The 16,171-nt window shown below is 38.8% G+C and overlaps 1 protein-coding gene across 2 annotated transcripts in view; it reads left to right on the top strand.

Annotated features, from left to right (window-relative positions):
* LOC117292833 (exocyst complex component 7-like) overlaps positions 1 to 14,384 on the top strand; it is a 57,333-nt gene extending 42,949 nt beyond the window's left edge. For both annotated transcript variants that reach the window (XM_033775000.1, XM_033774999.1), the window contains one exon: positions 14,010 to 14,384. The gene's annotated coding sequence lies outside the window, so the exon portion shown is untranslated. The remainder of the gene's footprint in view (positions 1 to 14,009) is intronic.
* The last annotated feature ends 1,787 nt before the right edge of the window (positions 14,385 to 16,171 follow it).

Genomic DNA, 16,171 nt, shown 5'->3' with positions numbered 1-16,171 from the left:
TAAGAATGTGTTCATGAAATAGCAGTAGAGTGCCCTTGCAGCAGTACCAAGTGTTCACCAGATGTGGAACTCAGAACTTATCGTCAGTCGCTATGCATTAAATGGTAATGGTTGCAATCCTTGTACATGTACAGTATAGTGCATTTCTGTTGAATAATAAAACATCCACACACACCGCAGTAATCATGTTTTCAAAATGCCATTTAGAGGGCTTTTTGATTTATGGAGATTTAATTTGCTGGAATTACATCATAGTCGGTTATAAGATTGATTTTACATGGGCTCTGTCCGCCGAATGTCGGCAAATGCTCATCACATGCAACAGTGATTGTTCACATTTTGTTACGATTCCGATTATTAGAGAGTTGTCTTGATGATAATAGCCAGATGTGGTTTCTCTTTTGTGGAGAATTTTATCACGATAGGATTACTTTTTATCTCCAGATGAGAAGAAAGTGTAATTTGTCAAAGGTCATTTGAGCATGAATTCATCTTGATGCATTTCAAGTTGCAAAAAAATGTGCACTCTGATGAATATTGATGTGTTCTTTTATGGCTTCATTACTCTTTTCTGACCTACATTTTTAAAGAGAGTTTGTTGAACCTCTGTTTGGACTCGGTCTTTGATAGAGTCCTCTGAGCCCACATCCTCCTGTATCCTCTTGCCGAGGTAAAGGAGTCCAAAGGGCCCAATTTCATAGAGCTGCTGAGCACAAAAAATTGCTTAGCATGAAATTTCTTCCTTGATAAAATTAGAATTACCAACCAGATTTCCATTTGTTGCATATTGCTTGTTACTGGCATTCAGCTGTTGTTTGCTTACCCTGAAATCACAGGGAAATTTGGTTGGTAATCCTGTTTTTATTCAGGCAAAAATTTCATGCTTAGCAATTTGTTGTGCTTAGCAGCTCTGTGAAATTGGGCAGAAGGTTTAAATGACATTGCTTGACCAAAATGGGAGTCAATGGTCTAGATTTAAAAGGAATTGTAAGGGAGGAGGATGCAGTTGAGGCAATGGTGGGTTTCTCACTTTGGGAAGATTAAGAAGGAATGGGGTCATCAGAGTTTATTTCACATCTGATTTAAGAGAAGGATTGGGGGCTTTAGTCATAGGGAGGCCTAAGAGTGATCCGGGTCCTTTAAACCTTTTTAACTTTGTACTTATTGGAGAATTGAGGCTATGTGTATGTAGGGAAATGGTCTAGTTCGTTTGAGCATGGAGGTAGAAATAGGAATGTCTTCCTCCATGGTTTGAGTTTTACTGCAGTGCATTCTATAGCTGTTTATTGCTACTGAAAGTGACTGAAAACAAGGCAATCACAATTCCCGAACTTGATTTTGCCCTTGTAGTTTCTTACTTGTTTTTTCATTTAAGTACAATCTCTCTCCTGGCTGGTGTGATGTCCAAGTTGAATCAAAATGCAACACCAAGAGATCTTTTTCAGCTGAACTATCTTTGATCATCAGCTCTTCACATCTCTAACAACAAGATGGAGTCCTTTAGGCTCGCTTTAGATGTCTTTAAGTTCAATTTACCTTGAGGAAAACCTTGAGACCTCAGAATTAGATTTTAAGGTCTCGAAATAAAGCATCTGAAAGCACACAACTTTGTGTGACAAAGGTGTTTTTTCTTTTATTATTATCTCGCAACTTCGACAACCAATTGAGCTCAAATTTTTACAGGTTTGTTATTTTATGCATATGTTGAGATACACCAAGTGAGAAGACTGGTCTTTGACAATTACCAATAGTGTCTAGTGTCTTTAAGTTCAATTTACCTTTAATAGAACTGGAGAATAAGTCTACCTTAAATCTGGACGTTAATTATCGGTCTAGTATCAAAATCCACCCCCTCCCCCCTCCTACCCCCTCCAACCCCGACCAATGAAACCAATTTCACCATGTTACCCAGGAGATCACATTGTTTGACATTATCAAATCTATTGTTTACACGATAATGTAACAGTGCATGAACCCTGGCACACACAGCATCGAGTTACCCCGTTCCTTTGTTGAAGAGAGTTCGGACCATGATTCCTGATGTGAAGCTCTTGTAGCAAGCACTTTGACATTTCCCATTCTTTGATTTCCATGGAAACAAAAAACCTCTCTTCTGTTTTTTTTTTTTTTTTTTTTTACGGTTCAGGGAATACAACACTTGGCGATAGTCTTCGAGTACAATTTGTTTTTCTTCAAATGCAAAATGTTAGACGTGTTGGATTTCTGCATTTGCATCTGAAGACAGCTAAACTTTGTGTTTTCAGTTGTGAAATTGTTTTGGTATTTGCAATTTTAAGGCAAAGGATGCCTTTGGTTTTTTTTAACCGCCGATTGTTTTTATCTTATATACATTGTAAATGTAGATTACAATCAAACTAACTCCAAACCTGTTTCACAGGTTGGTGTTGGGATCCCAGAAGCAATAGATTCTTTTTAAAATTTCATGTTGAATATCAAGGTCATTATGGGTAAAACAAAAGAAATGTTGTCCAAGCGATAACTCAAGAACAAAATTAATAACAGGGGGCATTTGTAATTGAGAAAACATCATTGTTGTGTTTATTGTATTTTTGAGCAGGATTGTTGCATGGATTTTTTTTGTTTGTTTTTTGGAGGTTGGTTGAATGTTTTTTTTTTTTTGGGGGGGGGGTGTTGGGGTTGGGGGGGGGGGGTTATTTGGTTGAAAAGAGAAATAAAGATAATACACTTTTTCAAAAAGTAAAGAAACATTTACTTTCTCTTTGTTTTGGTTTCCTGCAAACTGTCTCGGGTGTGTGTGTATACTTTCACTGTGTATACTTTTACTGCAAAGGAACTAATGAAAATAAGACATGTCATTAATATTTTGTGATAATTATACACCGCTGTCATTCAGGCAAATTTGAGTCATTCCTCAATCCCAAGGGAAATCAAACAAGGCTGCCATCTTACATGGACTTGTAATAAACAATATCCTCCAGGGTGGCATATAACTCCTCCTGGTTACAGAGGAGCAATTAAGGTTACTTGTCATGCTCAATGGTGGGTGCGTTGGATTTTGAGAGCCAGCTGCCAGAAAGATATTGTCCCATTGTAGCCATCTTGTTTTTTGTTGTCCCTACGAAATCACACTGCCAAAGTGAGGCTGGGAGCTTTTTTTTAGTGGATTGATATTACACTGTTGTAAGACAATTGACGCCCTAGCAAGTGGTATTTTACATCATTTTTTGTTGTATGGTCCTAAGGGGTTCAGCTGATGATGTCACTATATGTGTATCAACCTTAATATCAGTCAAAGGGTCACATGCAAGCAAGCATGGCAAGTACAAACAATAAAATAGACAAGAATGTACTACAATTGTCCAAAATTGTAATTAAACTTATGAACTGGCCCCATCTCCATAAAGTTGTTGAGCAGAGAATACTTGTTCTGCTTGTCAATTTTCTTTGCTAAGCAACTATTTGGGTTGGCACCACACACAATACCCTGTAATCTGTTTCTGTTAAGCAATATATTTCTGTGTTTAGCACGTTTTTGTGCTTACAGGCTTTATGAAATTGGGCCCAGGTCCCATCTTCATAAAGTTGTTGAGCAGAAAGAATACAGCCAAAATGGCATTTAGCTCATTGCATAGCCCCATAACAAGAACAGTTTGGAAACCTGGCCCCACTTCAGCAATAATGGCCCCATAATTAAACATGAATAATTTTGTTGATCCGCTCGCCCTTGGTGGACTTAAAAAAAAAAAATGATTTTAATGCCCACCACTAAAGTTGGTCTATGTAGCTACAACCCTGCTCATCTATCCATCAAAAATCATCTATTCGTTTGTCACTCATCGCTACGCATGCTGCCCTGAGTTTATTTGCAATAGGGGCATGTCAAAGCGCCACCAGTGCGCCTGGGCAAACACGTTGGCCGTTAAGTATCGTCAATACATGTCATCTTGACCAGAAGAAATCAGATTAGCTAATTGAATAGTCCTTTCAATTACTGCCAAATGCTCACACCTGGGACCTCCACAGTGGTGGCTGGGAAGAAAAAGACATGTTTGCACCAGAAAATCTCAATAAATTACCTCAGTTTCTATTTTTGACTGTGGGAACGTAGCTTTCGTCGTGGGTTTTCCAAGAAGGGGGAATTCGATTAAAGACTGTTATTTTGTCATATCAGAGTGGGGTTAAACTTCCACAAGAAGGGATGATGGTCCGTCAGTTTCCTTTCAAAATATTGCGCTGGATGAGTCATGCCAGGGCTCAAATTTGGGGGGCAAAATCCACAATAATAATAATAATAATAATAATAATCCGAGCACCGGATTCAAACTGTGGCGTTTCTGATCAGCGGTGTGTGGGTTCGAGTCCCTAATCTCTAAATGAGTTGGGGTGGTTCTGAAAAGAACCGTTGGTTTCAACTCGACATTTTTAAGCAGCATCCATGCAGCATCAGATTCCAGCTTTCTAAATGTACAGAAGACGAGCAGAGCATACTGATCCAAACATCAAGTTGAAACCAACAGTTCTTTTCAGAACCACCCCAACTCATTAAGAGATTATCATCTCATGGTGTTACTGCAAACCTTTCCATATCGTACTTCCACCATGCAAAGTTTGAAATCCTACTTAACATGCACTTTTCTAGCAGTTAGGAAGAATCTACATAACTTGATAATGACATCATTCCTGTAAACAATGACAACCGCTACCTGGAAATTGCAACACTCAGAGTATGACCTCAACACGCATTTAGAACCAGTAATGTGTAATGTGCTATATAACAATGGTTTAATATTATTATTTACTTATTTATTATTCATTAAACTTTAACACTGAGTAATTACTCCATAAACCAAAAGAAAACAACTCTGGTGTGATTTTCATTTGCAGAGTCTGTTGTTATGATTGCACTATTAACACAAGATGAAATGGCTGGCTCTGCGATTACTTTCTGAGCAGTGATAGAAGACTGTGCATGCAATCGATAAAACAGATACAAGCCTTTTTTATCGTTGAGAAAACCTTTCGTTCAAAATACCTGCGGCTGTATGACCACCTGGACAGACTGACACTAGGGGATGAGGCTTGTCTATTGCAGTTGGTACAGAACACACGTACATACATGGAGTGAATGAACTCCAAATTGACTGTGAACAGTGAATTTCATTAAATAGAATACAAATATTTATGATAAACATTCCATCTTTCAACAAAATTAAAATATTCTCACTATTCCTCAAATGAAAAACATTCATTATTTGTTGTATAATAATATCAATGTCATATAGAACCAATATACTTGTAGCGCACCTACGTGTATATACCAACAAGGTACTCAAGGCACTGAGTATATACATTTTTACAGAAAGATAGGCTATTGAACATGTTGAAGTTATGAATTCTGAGACCCAGCCACAACACACGGGACCAACAGCTTTATGTCCCATTCGAAGGACGAAGCAATATTAAGTGTCGTGCTTAAGGACATAAGTGTCACGACTGACTGGGACTCGAACCCATACTCTGCTGATCAGAAACACCACAGTTTGAATTATGTGCTCTTAACCACCCTGCCACGAAACTTCTAAGTAAATCTTAGCCATTTTGATTTGAGGATACAACAAAGCGTACAATATTTAATGTGACATTATGCTCATTTCTTTTTGGTTTCGCTTATTTGTCCTCAGTTAACAGTGACTAATAAGTTTGTTCTCTACTGCTGCCTGTTTTGAGCATGCACGTATGCAAGTGGTACGCACCGTGCATTTGAACAAGTTTTTAACATAAATATCTTTTTGGACCACTGGTTGCAGACCAGTGGGGTAGCGGAGAGTGTTCATTGTTAGAGCCTGACCTGTGGGGACCATACATCTGCAAGCTCTAGCTGCACACATACAATGTCCGCCCATGCCAGGCCCTCTATGAATCTTTGACCCCCCCCCCCCCCCCTCTTGCTTTGGTCCCATCAATTCACCCACATGGCAAATCTTTCCTGTCCATCCTTTCTGATGACATGGCCAACAAAAAATCAGCTGAATGCTTTCTGATCATTCCAACATCCAATCACAGCTTTCTCGAGGGACTACATGTAGTTGTGGCAAACCTGAAGTATCAATGGAATGACAAGCTAACAGTGCTGCTGGCTAGTCACTGAAAAAGTTGGGGGCAAACCTTAATCAGATCCCTCCCCTTTCCGATCATGTCGGGTATTTTTTGCACATTTTGAGATTTTCTTGATCCATGGTAACCTCAACTTTTGTCTATAGCTCCACATGAGCTCAAGGGTTTCCATTTTACAGAGGCACTTTGGGAGTTGTGGATCCACTCCAGCCTCCATGTATGCATTAGAACGGCACTGCAAGAAGACAACTCGATGCTTTCAGACACTCAACGGTGCCTCTCTAAGATGGTTCTTGAGATAAAGGAGTATAACACTTGATGCAACTCCTCGATCACAACTGTGTACACGTTTCGTCCATCCTTAGGTCCTTTTCAATTCAAGATGACTTTTGTTCCATACTCTTATTGGAAAATAGTTTATTAAAAGAATTTATCAGTACATAGAAAAGTAACAAAATCAAAAAAGCACAAAACTAATATTGTTAAAGCAAATAATAAATGAATAGCTAGGACTGAACTATTTACAAGAGAGGACGCGAGAGCATGAGGCTGTTGGAGTAAGCCAAGCCTTGAAGAAAACAACTTTAACACCATGTGCATTCATCAATACTTGTCAAAACAATGAATAAAAACGAACACTTTCTTTCCTTTTCTCTGAACATTTTAATGGATTTTAAGAGGAATATTATACTTTTCTTCTATTTGATTGAGTTTATTAATTTGGCAAAGTGCTGACTGAGTTGTAAGTGATCCTTTCTCTCGACATATATTTGACATGCTGTATCAGTCAATTGAGTTGTAATGTTCACAAGTGCGTCACAATCCACAGTGATCAATGAGAATTAAACTCTTACTGCCTCCAGCTACCAGGAAAATCTTGGCGGTCTGGCTGGTAATACACTGCTCTAAAATCGCAAGGGTCTTGGGTTTGAATCCCACCCGAGTAATATGCCTGTGATTTTTGTTCACAGAGCTCACGAAGGTACTAAGTATACACTGCTAACACACATCGGTGTGCAATGTATACATGGGGTAAAACCCATAGAGCTATATAAAAGAATTCTTTTATATAGCTCTATGGTAAAACCAAAATTAATATTCTTTATCTTGATGCAAATTTCCATCTAATTTCTCAAAGCTAGGATTGGAACTGCCTCTAGCTACCGGGCAATCTAGGAAGTCTAGTTGGTAAGACACTGCTCTAGAATTGCAAGGGTTGTGGGTTCGATTCCCACCTGAGTAATATGCCTGTGATATTTTTTCACAGGACTTGGGAAAGTACTGAGTATACAGTGCTAACACACATCGGTGTATGGGTAAAAACTAAAAATTAATATTCTTTATCCCCGATTCAAATTTAACATCTACTATATTCTCAAAGACAGTGTAGAATAACAAGACTTTCATAGGTCATTCTTTATGTATAGACGTCAATGCTCATCAAGAATTCATAGGTTCGGTCTTATTTCCCCATAGGCCTCTCTGACCTTTCAGAAACATATATTTGCAGCATTGAATGTCACATTTATTTTGTTGTGTCACTGTGGCTTTTGTTTCGTTATTTGTAAGTTTTTTTGTAAGTCGAGGTTCGTCAGTGGTCATATGTGAAAGCCCTTTTTGATGCTTGTATTTTTGCTTGTTATTGGAGCTTTTGTTCTTGGGATTTTAGGCAGTGCATGATGAGGTACATGTATCAATTGTATGTATTTTGTTTACACTACAGTAACACTATGTGTGTGTCTACTTGCCATAATCCACATTGTGTCCACACCTGTAGTTTTTTATTTCTGATGATGCATAGAGGGTGTCAATCTCTTGAATTTTCAACATCTGGGAGTTTCGGGGTCAGAGTAGGGGAAAATGCACCGAACCAACAGAAATGGACCAATGTAATAATTCCAAGCTATTCAGAGATATTCAAAATAAGAAGTTACAGGCCTTTTCAAAAATTATTTCAAAAATTATAGTTTCAATGTTCGACACCTTTCAAAATACTATAAGAAGCACTAAACTAGTAATAAAAAAAATATGGGAAATTCAATTTTAGATGCAGACGAATACATAAAAATTTCATAAGCCGTATGCTAGTTTTCCCTTTAGATATTCCTTCATCGACGAGTTACAAGTCGAGCAAATTCCATCGCAATAATAACCCTTAGGGCTTGTCTTTCATTTTGATTCTCAAATCAAAACATAACAAGAAAATTCCTCCCCTTCGTAACATAGGAAGAGGAAATCACAAGTGTTGAGTGTTTGTTGTGGACTCTAAGTGTTACCGTAGCAACAGTGTCTCTCGTCCCTCGTGTGATGGATCAAGTGTTTATAGTGCTTGGCAGGTGCCTTAATAACTGGCATCTAACCTTTGAGATTGCCAGGAAGCATCTACAGGCTGAAAGCCTTCTGACTTGGCTTTGTTTTAAAGGCTATTGTTGGTTTTTGGAACCGTTTGATTGTTTTAATCCGATATACATGTACATGTGTGGATTAAATATACAATTCAACTAACCTGTGAAAATTTCATTTCTAAATTTGGTCTCGTTTTGGAGATATTGCCGAAAATCTTGGGCAATTATGTCCATGCAAGAAGAATACCATATATACTAGATGTTTGGGAGACGTCTCAGTTCTCAAAAGAACTATCCTGCTTTTTAACTTTTGGCTGGGACTACTACTTTAGCTTTTAGGATCAGAGTTAACTGCACTGTTGAGGACTCGTTTCTTGAATTGGTCTCAGTGTTTCGACTAGCTTGTTCAAGTCATCGTCTGCAGAATGTACTTCTCTGTGGTTTGGTACATACATTACATTGTCTTTCTTTGTTCATGTTTAGAGATGTGAATCTTGCATTATGATCAATACAAGAAAGTGACAGGTTTGAATGTCAATAGATGTTTTCCCCTAATGGTTATTCACTTTCCTTTTCCGTTTGCCTCCCATCATGAAACGTAGCTATTTCAAAGGTCCCTAATATTGATTAATGACTGTCTGCCTGAGTAGCCAAGCCAACAGGGTTCTCGTCCAGACATCTTGAAGGCAACGTTTAATACAGACTCCAGTTAATTGGTAAACCAAACACGCGTCTTGCGTGGGGTGCTAGGCAAAGCTTGAAAGGTGTCAATAACTCATTGACAAAAGCAATCTAGGTTTTCTCTATGATGGTACATTTTTCTTAATGACTATTATATTTTTGTTCAGGATTTTTATAACTGGTTAGAAAAGGTCACATAGAGTTTTTTTGAATGGCCTGTTATGAGATCCAGCTGTTGATATTTGGGTTTGTATTTGAAGAGAACCTGATGATGGTGGACAGTTATTTCATGGAATGTGAACCAAAATCCAGGACATCGCTGATTTATTTCGGCCAATTGTAAATTCTTTTGTTTCACCCGGAAACATATGAATCTGAGAACTGATTCACGCGCGAATTCTCCACCCTTTAGTTTGTCTCTAACCTTTTGAGAGCTTGTCTTGAAGCAGCGAGGGATAACAAGAGAGAAACTTGATCACTGATTGATGGACACTCTTGTTTTTCCCAACGTCTCCCAACGCACACTCTGAACTCTCTGTTTGAGCTTATTGGTAGAGTTACACATCCGCGTTTGTTTGTTTCTCTTGAATAAGGTAGCCTGAGACATCTGAGTAAACCAGGTTTGACTATCGTAAAAGGAAGCCTGTAAAGAGTCTTTATTTCAGACCTGTGCTTATTTCTGAAGATTCTTTTAGTTTTTATCCCCTTTGTGGAAGCGGTTGAGGGAGAAGTGCTTAAAAGGCAAAGTATACCTTTGGTTTTATGGAACCAGTTTAATCCTGTATAAATGCATTGAGGTCATGTTGTCATCCAGCCCCCGACTTAGAGGTTAAATGGTAACGAAACAATCAAAACGCACAGATTTGTACATGCGGCGCACAGGATTGGCCAATAAACAACTCCTTTTGACCTCTGGGTAAGGGTGCCCTACTGAAATGACGCCGCCCTACTGAAATGACATCATGTACATAAGGTCTATTATCAGACCTGCATTTTAGCTGATCAGCTGATCCTCTTCTGCTCTTTAATTATGAGCACAATACACTGTACAATTCCCTCTTTTAAATTTGTTATAAACTTAGTTGTCTGTCTTATTATTGGTTGTGTTTTGTGGTCGAGCGGTCTAGGATGATGAACCCAAGGTTTGGTGTTGCCGGGGTTCAAAACCTGGTCATGACACTTGTGCCCTTGTAAAAAGTTGGGATCATATGACAGTGCATTCTGTTCTACCAGCCAGGCATTCTAGTGGAAGATACCCATGCCTACATCCTTACAGACTGTGAAGGGGGTAACCTTGTTTCAGCCCCCAGGAGTAGGTGGCAATGTGCCCCCGGTGGCAGCTGGATGGGTTGATGTCTCAAATCAGTTAACTGTAGCCCTCACCTTGAGGTGGCCGTCTGTGGCGTTGTCACATAAGGCAATCTCTCTCATACAAACATTTTAAAATGTATGTTTTTAAAACCTACAAGACAAGCTGAGTTACTTGTTTAGAGGCCAGGGGTGGATTTCACAAAGAGTTAGGACTCGTCTTATCTCGAGTTAGGACGAGTTACTCGTCTTAACTTAGGTCTAGCCATGCGTATTTTATACATGTATCTCCTAGGACTAGTCCTAAACTAGTACTAACTCTTTGTGAAATCGACCCCTGTAATGTCATCTTTAAGAAGCAAGGTCATTATTATACAAAGAGCATTTCCATTGAAAAAGTTTTAAGTCTGTGGGGATACTTTGAAGGGGCACTTTGTCCAAGACACTGGCAGCTCAGGCCATGGCCTCCTTGTAATTCACGGGCTTGTTAAAGTAACACAATTAAAATAGTTAGACTTGACACAAAGTGGAGCAATCCATGTGGGATGTTCTCTGCAAACGTAGGCCCTTAACACTTTACATCAGCCGTAAAGTTTGCTCCATTAAAGCATTTCTGAGTTTGGCTAACAACACTCAGAAGCTAAACATCATTTTCACCATTGGATGTGTTTACATTGAATTACCTGGGTCATTCAACTGGATGGGCAGTTAATCTCCCAGGGCCAGTCAGCAGCCCATACGGGTTTGTGCATGGTCCAATCAAGTCTTGAAAAGTAGTTACATTAAGATAACAGATGTGAGTTGCCAGAAGAAAAAGGATGTTTTTATTCTGACCTCTTCTTTTAATGGATCTCTGCTGTGTTGGTACGGCTCAGTGTTTGGAAGTGCAATGCGACACTTCTGATGACCCTTCTGTACTGTAGTGGTATTTCTAGCTGCTCTTCCTCTCAGCCTATATACACAGGACGTGTCTTGTATTTGAATCATCTTTTAAGATGTCTGCATAGTCTTTAATCTCAGGATCTAAGCATTTTCATCATGCGAGCCGTTTCAAGATAAATGTGATCTCCTTACAGACCCATCAAGGAAATCATCACAGATTCTCAAGGCTTTTTATTTATTGATTTCGCAGAGGGGGGAGGGGGAGTGTAAAAAAGACGTTTGAGGTCGTAGTCTATCCACAGGACCGAAGTATTATCCTGTGATATTATTTGGAGTATGAAATGACAATGGATGATGAATGGGTTTTTAACGAGATGTATATCCTGCTGTCTCTACCTGAAGGCCGGTCAGATTGATTGAAGTACTCATAGTGATCAAGTGCTGTGCCTGAAGGTGATTCAGACATCATCAGTAGTATTTCACTCAGCCCTGGGAAAATACAGAGTACATGTATACAGTGCTAACACACATCGGTGTATATGGGTAAAACAAAAAGTAATATTCTTTATCCCTGGTGCAAATTTCCATCTATTAAATCGATGCAGTACCCGCTGCTAAAATATAGAGCTCGAACTGCCTCTATCTACCACTCGGTGGTCTAGTTGATAAGACACTGCTCTAGAATGGCAAAGGTCGTTGGTTCGAATCCCACTAGAGTAGCTATGCCTGTGATTTTGTTCTCAGAGTTCGGGAAAGTACTGAGTATACAGTGCTTACACACATCAGGGTGTATAAGGGTAAAACCAAAACTATAAAACCAAAATTAATTAAGGAATAACAGTGCGAGAACCTGCTCTTCACTGCGTGGTAATGACCGAGTTGGTGACTGGTCGCTGTTAACGGACCAAGCCGGAGAGTAATTTAAAAGCATAAGACTGCAGGGCTTGTACCTCATAATGTTTACTGGACCAGAATTTATTTTATGAGACCAGAAACAAAATGAGTTGACCAAGCACTAAGAGAATATCTAGATACAGATGGTCTGTAAATGTCTCCCCATCTTGTGTTGTCAGCTCTTTCTTGATCCTTCTGACTCCTTAAAACTTGACGCCCCTTCCCTAGCCCCTCCCCCTTCTCTGTCTCTCTTAAAGACAGTCTTCATAAACTCATCATTGTATCCATATCCTTTGCGTCTGATTAAAACAGTACAATTTGGACAAATGACAAGGAGGCTTGGTATTAGATGGATCATGACCGGCTCCAGACTAGATTATCTCGTCTAAGTCTGTTCCAATTCCATAATCAATTGGGGAGTCTGTTAGGGTTATGGGGGGTGTTTAACGGTGTGACATAAACATAGGCATGGCGTGCAAGCTGTATGCTTGGTGGTAATTTACATGAACAACTAGTGTGTCTGCATCCAGTGCCTTTAAAATTGTTGAAGTACCTGCTGCTCAAGGATTTGATTGCCTCTAGCCAGCTAGCTCAGTGGTCTAGTGATCAGACTCTAGCAACGCAAAGATCATTGGTTCGAATCCCACTCTGTCTGTGGATCATTTTTTTACAGAACTCTGGAAAGTACTGAGTATACAGTGTTTAATACATATCGGTGTAAAATCTATCCGCGATGCAAAAAGAACATGTGTTACCTGTACCGTTTGCGGATTGAATGTGTTTGCTAGAACTGTTTCAATACTTTTGTTTATTCTGCTACTTCTCTTCACATTCACTGGGAAATTATTGTGGAAGTGTGTAAAATGCCCTGGGGTTGTTTATGCGATTGAATTTCCCCTGCATGGTTGGCTCTGTTGTACTTTCAGTTTTCATCATCTTCTATAGTGTTGCATGCGTCCTCCCATTGTCTGTCCACAGCTGCAATCCATCCTTCCTTGCATCCTCCTCCTTCAGGATCAACCTCTGCTTTGTCCTCATCTTGCACCGGTACTTAAGATTTCCTTTCTCTTCACAAAGTTTGTGGGATTTGCGGGCATGGTATAGTGAGGTATCAGTATATATTAGGTTTGCGGTAACAGCATGTGTGTGTCTACTTGCCAAGTAGGTTATGTTCTTTAGAGAACTGTCTTTCTATATATTCTTCTATCACTAAGTAGATTTTCAGAATTCAAGAGACTTCTCAGTTCTGGAAAGAACTGTCACGCTTTGTAACTACTACCTGGACTAGAGGAAGCTATAGTAAAACCTTAACAACTCACTCCGCAGTAGTGAAGTTAATAAGATCCAATAAACAATCCACTAAAAGCTAAAATAGTAGTAGTCCAGCCAATTTTCTACCTTCTGCTCAGGTAGTAGTTAAACAGCAGCACAATTCTTTTCAGAACTGATAAGTCTCTTGAAATCCAAAAGTCTATACTCCGCGGTAGTAGGATATATTGCAAGACAGTTCTCTAAAAAACTAAATCTACCTGGCAAGATACACACAGCATTACCGTAAACCAAATATATACATGTATCTTCATAAATTGATAAGAATTCCCCCAACTCCCTTTCCCAGCTATATCTCAGTCTACTTTTGTCCCACCATGTCCGCGTTATTGTTTGACTCAGAGCAATACACACTACACCTGTGTTGAAGTTGTTCCAGTCAGCTAGTCGCGTTTACTTGAAATTGTCAATGAATTCAGCCTCAATGCCAAGACTCCCCCATCTCAATCTTTTCCTTTTTCTCTTTCACTCCAGAGGACATCGGGCGAGGGTGGTTTGTACGAGCCTCGCACGTCCTTGTAAACTGATGCGAGCAAAAGGAAGGCAAGTCTTTTTTTATCATCCAGTGAAACCCCCCCTTCAATTGGCTTATTTATCCGCATCCGAATGCAGTTGCCATGGTAACTGATGTGCTCATCTCTCCATAGAGCTACTAAGATCTTCAATTGCCATCTTAATCGCTTAAGTTCAGAATGGGACAGTTTGTCTAATGAAGGACTCTTTTTGTGTATCTCTGCACTTGACACGTCAAAAATGTATCTTGAGGAGGACCAGCTTTCTTAAAGGAACATTACAGAATTGTAGTGCTGGTAGTGTAAGCACTTGATGTAATCCACCATATATACAAGAACTGACAAACCTGTAGAAGTTTGAGAAAGATCGGCCATTTGGGTCACGAGAAAACAATGGAAATAACAATTACACATTTTGCATGACTTCAATTTAATAAAAAATTAATAAAACTGAGCGATAAACTCCAAACGACAAATGAGTTTGATTTATTTGTCATCAAATATGACATTTCAGACAAAATATTTAAAGGGATGTTTTCTACTATCATCATCATTAGACCTCATAAGTTTTACGTAAATCTGTAATCTTTGACAAGTTTTTTTTTCTTACCAGTTATGTAATGTTCCTTTTAGAAAATTGAGGCCAAATGGATGCGGGAATAAAACTACATTGAACAGTAATAAGAACAAGAGAGTTTTACATCGTGCCATTAACCTGTTTTGTCTTTTCTTTCCCATCAATGGAATATTCTTCAATTGATGGCATTGTGCAGTCTGCTTTCCAATCTGACAGAATGTATACATTTAAACTGAATCCCATCAAGGGTCCATTATGCTATCAAATTATTGCAAAAACTCCATAAATTATTGCTTTTGTCTAGTAAAATCACAAGAAGTCTGAAAGCCTGCTTTTTGTTTTGAAAAACAGCAAAATGGGTTTGGAAATGGGCTTACAATTTAGAATTTGCTATTAGTTAAAGCGATGTTTCTTTCAAAGACATTTCAGTGAGGAAGAATTTTGTCACAGACTACAATAGTTGTTAAAGGCACTGGACACAATTGATATTTACTTAACATAATTGTTAGCATAAAAACTTACTCGGTAACAAGCAATGGAGAGCTGTTGATAGTATAAAACATTGTGAGAAAGGCTCCAACTGAAGTAACGTATTTTTGAGAATGGGTAATTTCTCACTTAAATATTGAAAGACTGTCAGGCCTTAAGACCTTTTTAAGGAATCTAAAGGTACACAAATTTGTGCAACAATGTAGTTTTTTCTATCACAATTCTCTTTTACAACTTCGATGACCAAATTGAGTCAAAATTCTCACAGGTTTTTTATTGTATGTATATATGTTGGGAAACAACAAGTGAGAATACTTGTCTTTGACAATTACCAAAGGTGTCCAGTGACTTTAAACCATGTGAGATTGCTAGATGAAAAGACTTAAGTAGTGATCCATTGAAGTATCTCAAATGCTTCTGAGCCATCAAAGCCAGGTATTTCCTTGAAGAGTCTGTCTATGCATTGAGAGAGTCGCACTGTCTTGGAAATTAACCTTAAGAAGCTAACTCAGTAAGTTGACATGCTGGAAAGCTGTGACTTTGCGATGTAAATGTCATGTGTAAATTGAAAAAAAGGAAAAAAAGCTAGATTTTGAATTCAGCACCAAGGTCATATCTCAGTGTGAGATGAGGTTATATTTCGATGGTATCAGTTCAACTTAGTCGTCATATCACAGGCCATTACCTTAAGTGTGATGAACACTGAAGAACATTGGATGAAACTATTCTTCTCTGTGAGGTCATATCTCGATGGTAGACAAAGGTAAAATGGAAAGACAAAGGTCATATCTTGAACATACGTGGAAACAGATCAGCTTACAGGTCATATCACAAGTCATCACATTTTAGCATGAGAAACTTTGAAGAACATTGGATGAAAATCTTCTTTTAGTGAACTTGTTAAACGACCTTGAATTATCAGGCCTGTATGCTTCGTTGTTAGAAAGAAAGGGGCACCAAGGCAGTTTTTCCTTGGTAAAGGGCAAAAATAGTAAGTTATAAAATTCTACTGGAGCATTTTAGGGGCACCAAGCAAGGCTATGACCAGGGGGCATGGA

Source organism: Asterias rubens, chromosome 7 (genome assembly GCF_902459465.1).
Source record: "Asterias rubens chromosome 7, eAstRub1.3, whole genome shotgun sequence".
Classification (NCBI taxonomy): domain Eukaryota; kingdom Metazoa; phylum Echinodermata; class Asteroidea; order Forcipulatida; family Asteriidae; genus Asterias; species Asterias rubens.
Note: the sequence above shows the minus strand (reverse complement) of the source record. Positions and strands in the feature narration are given on the sequence as shown.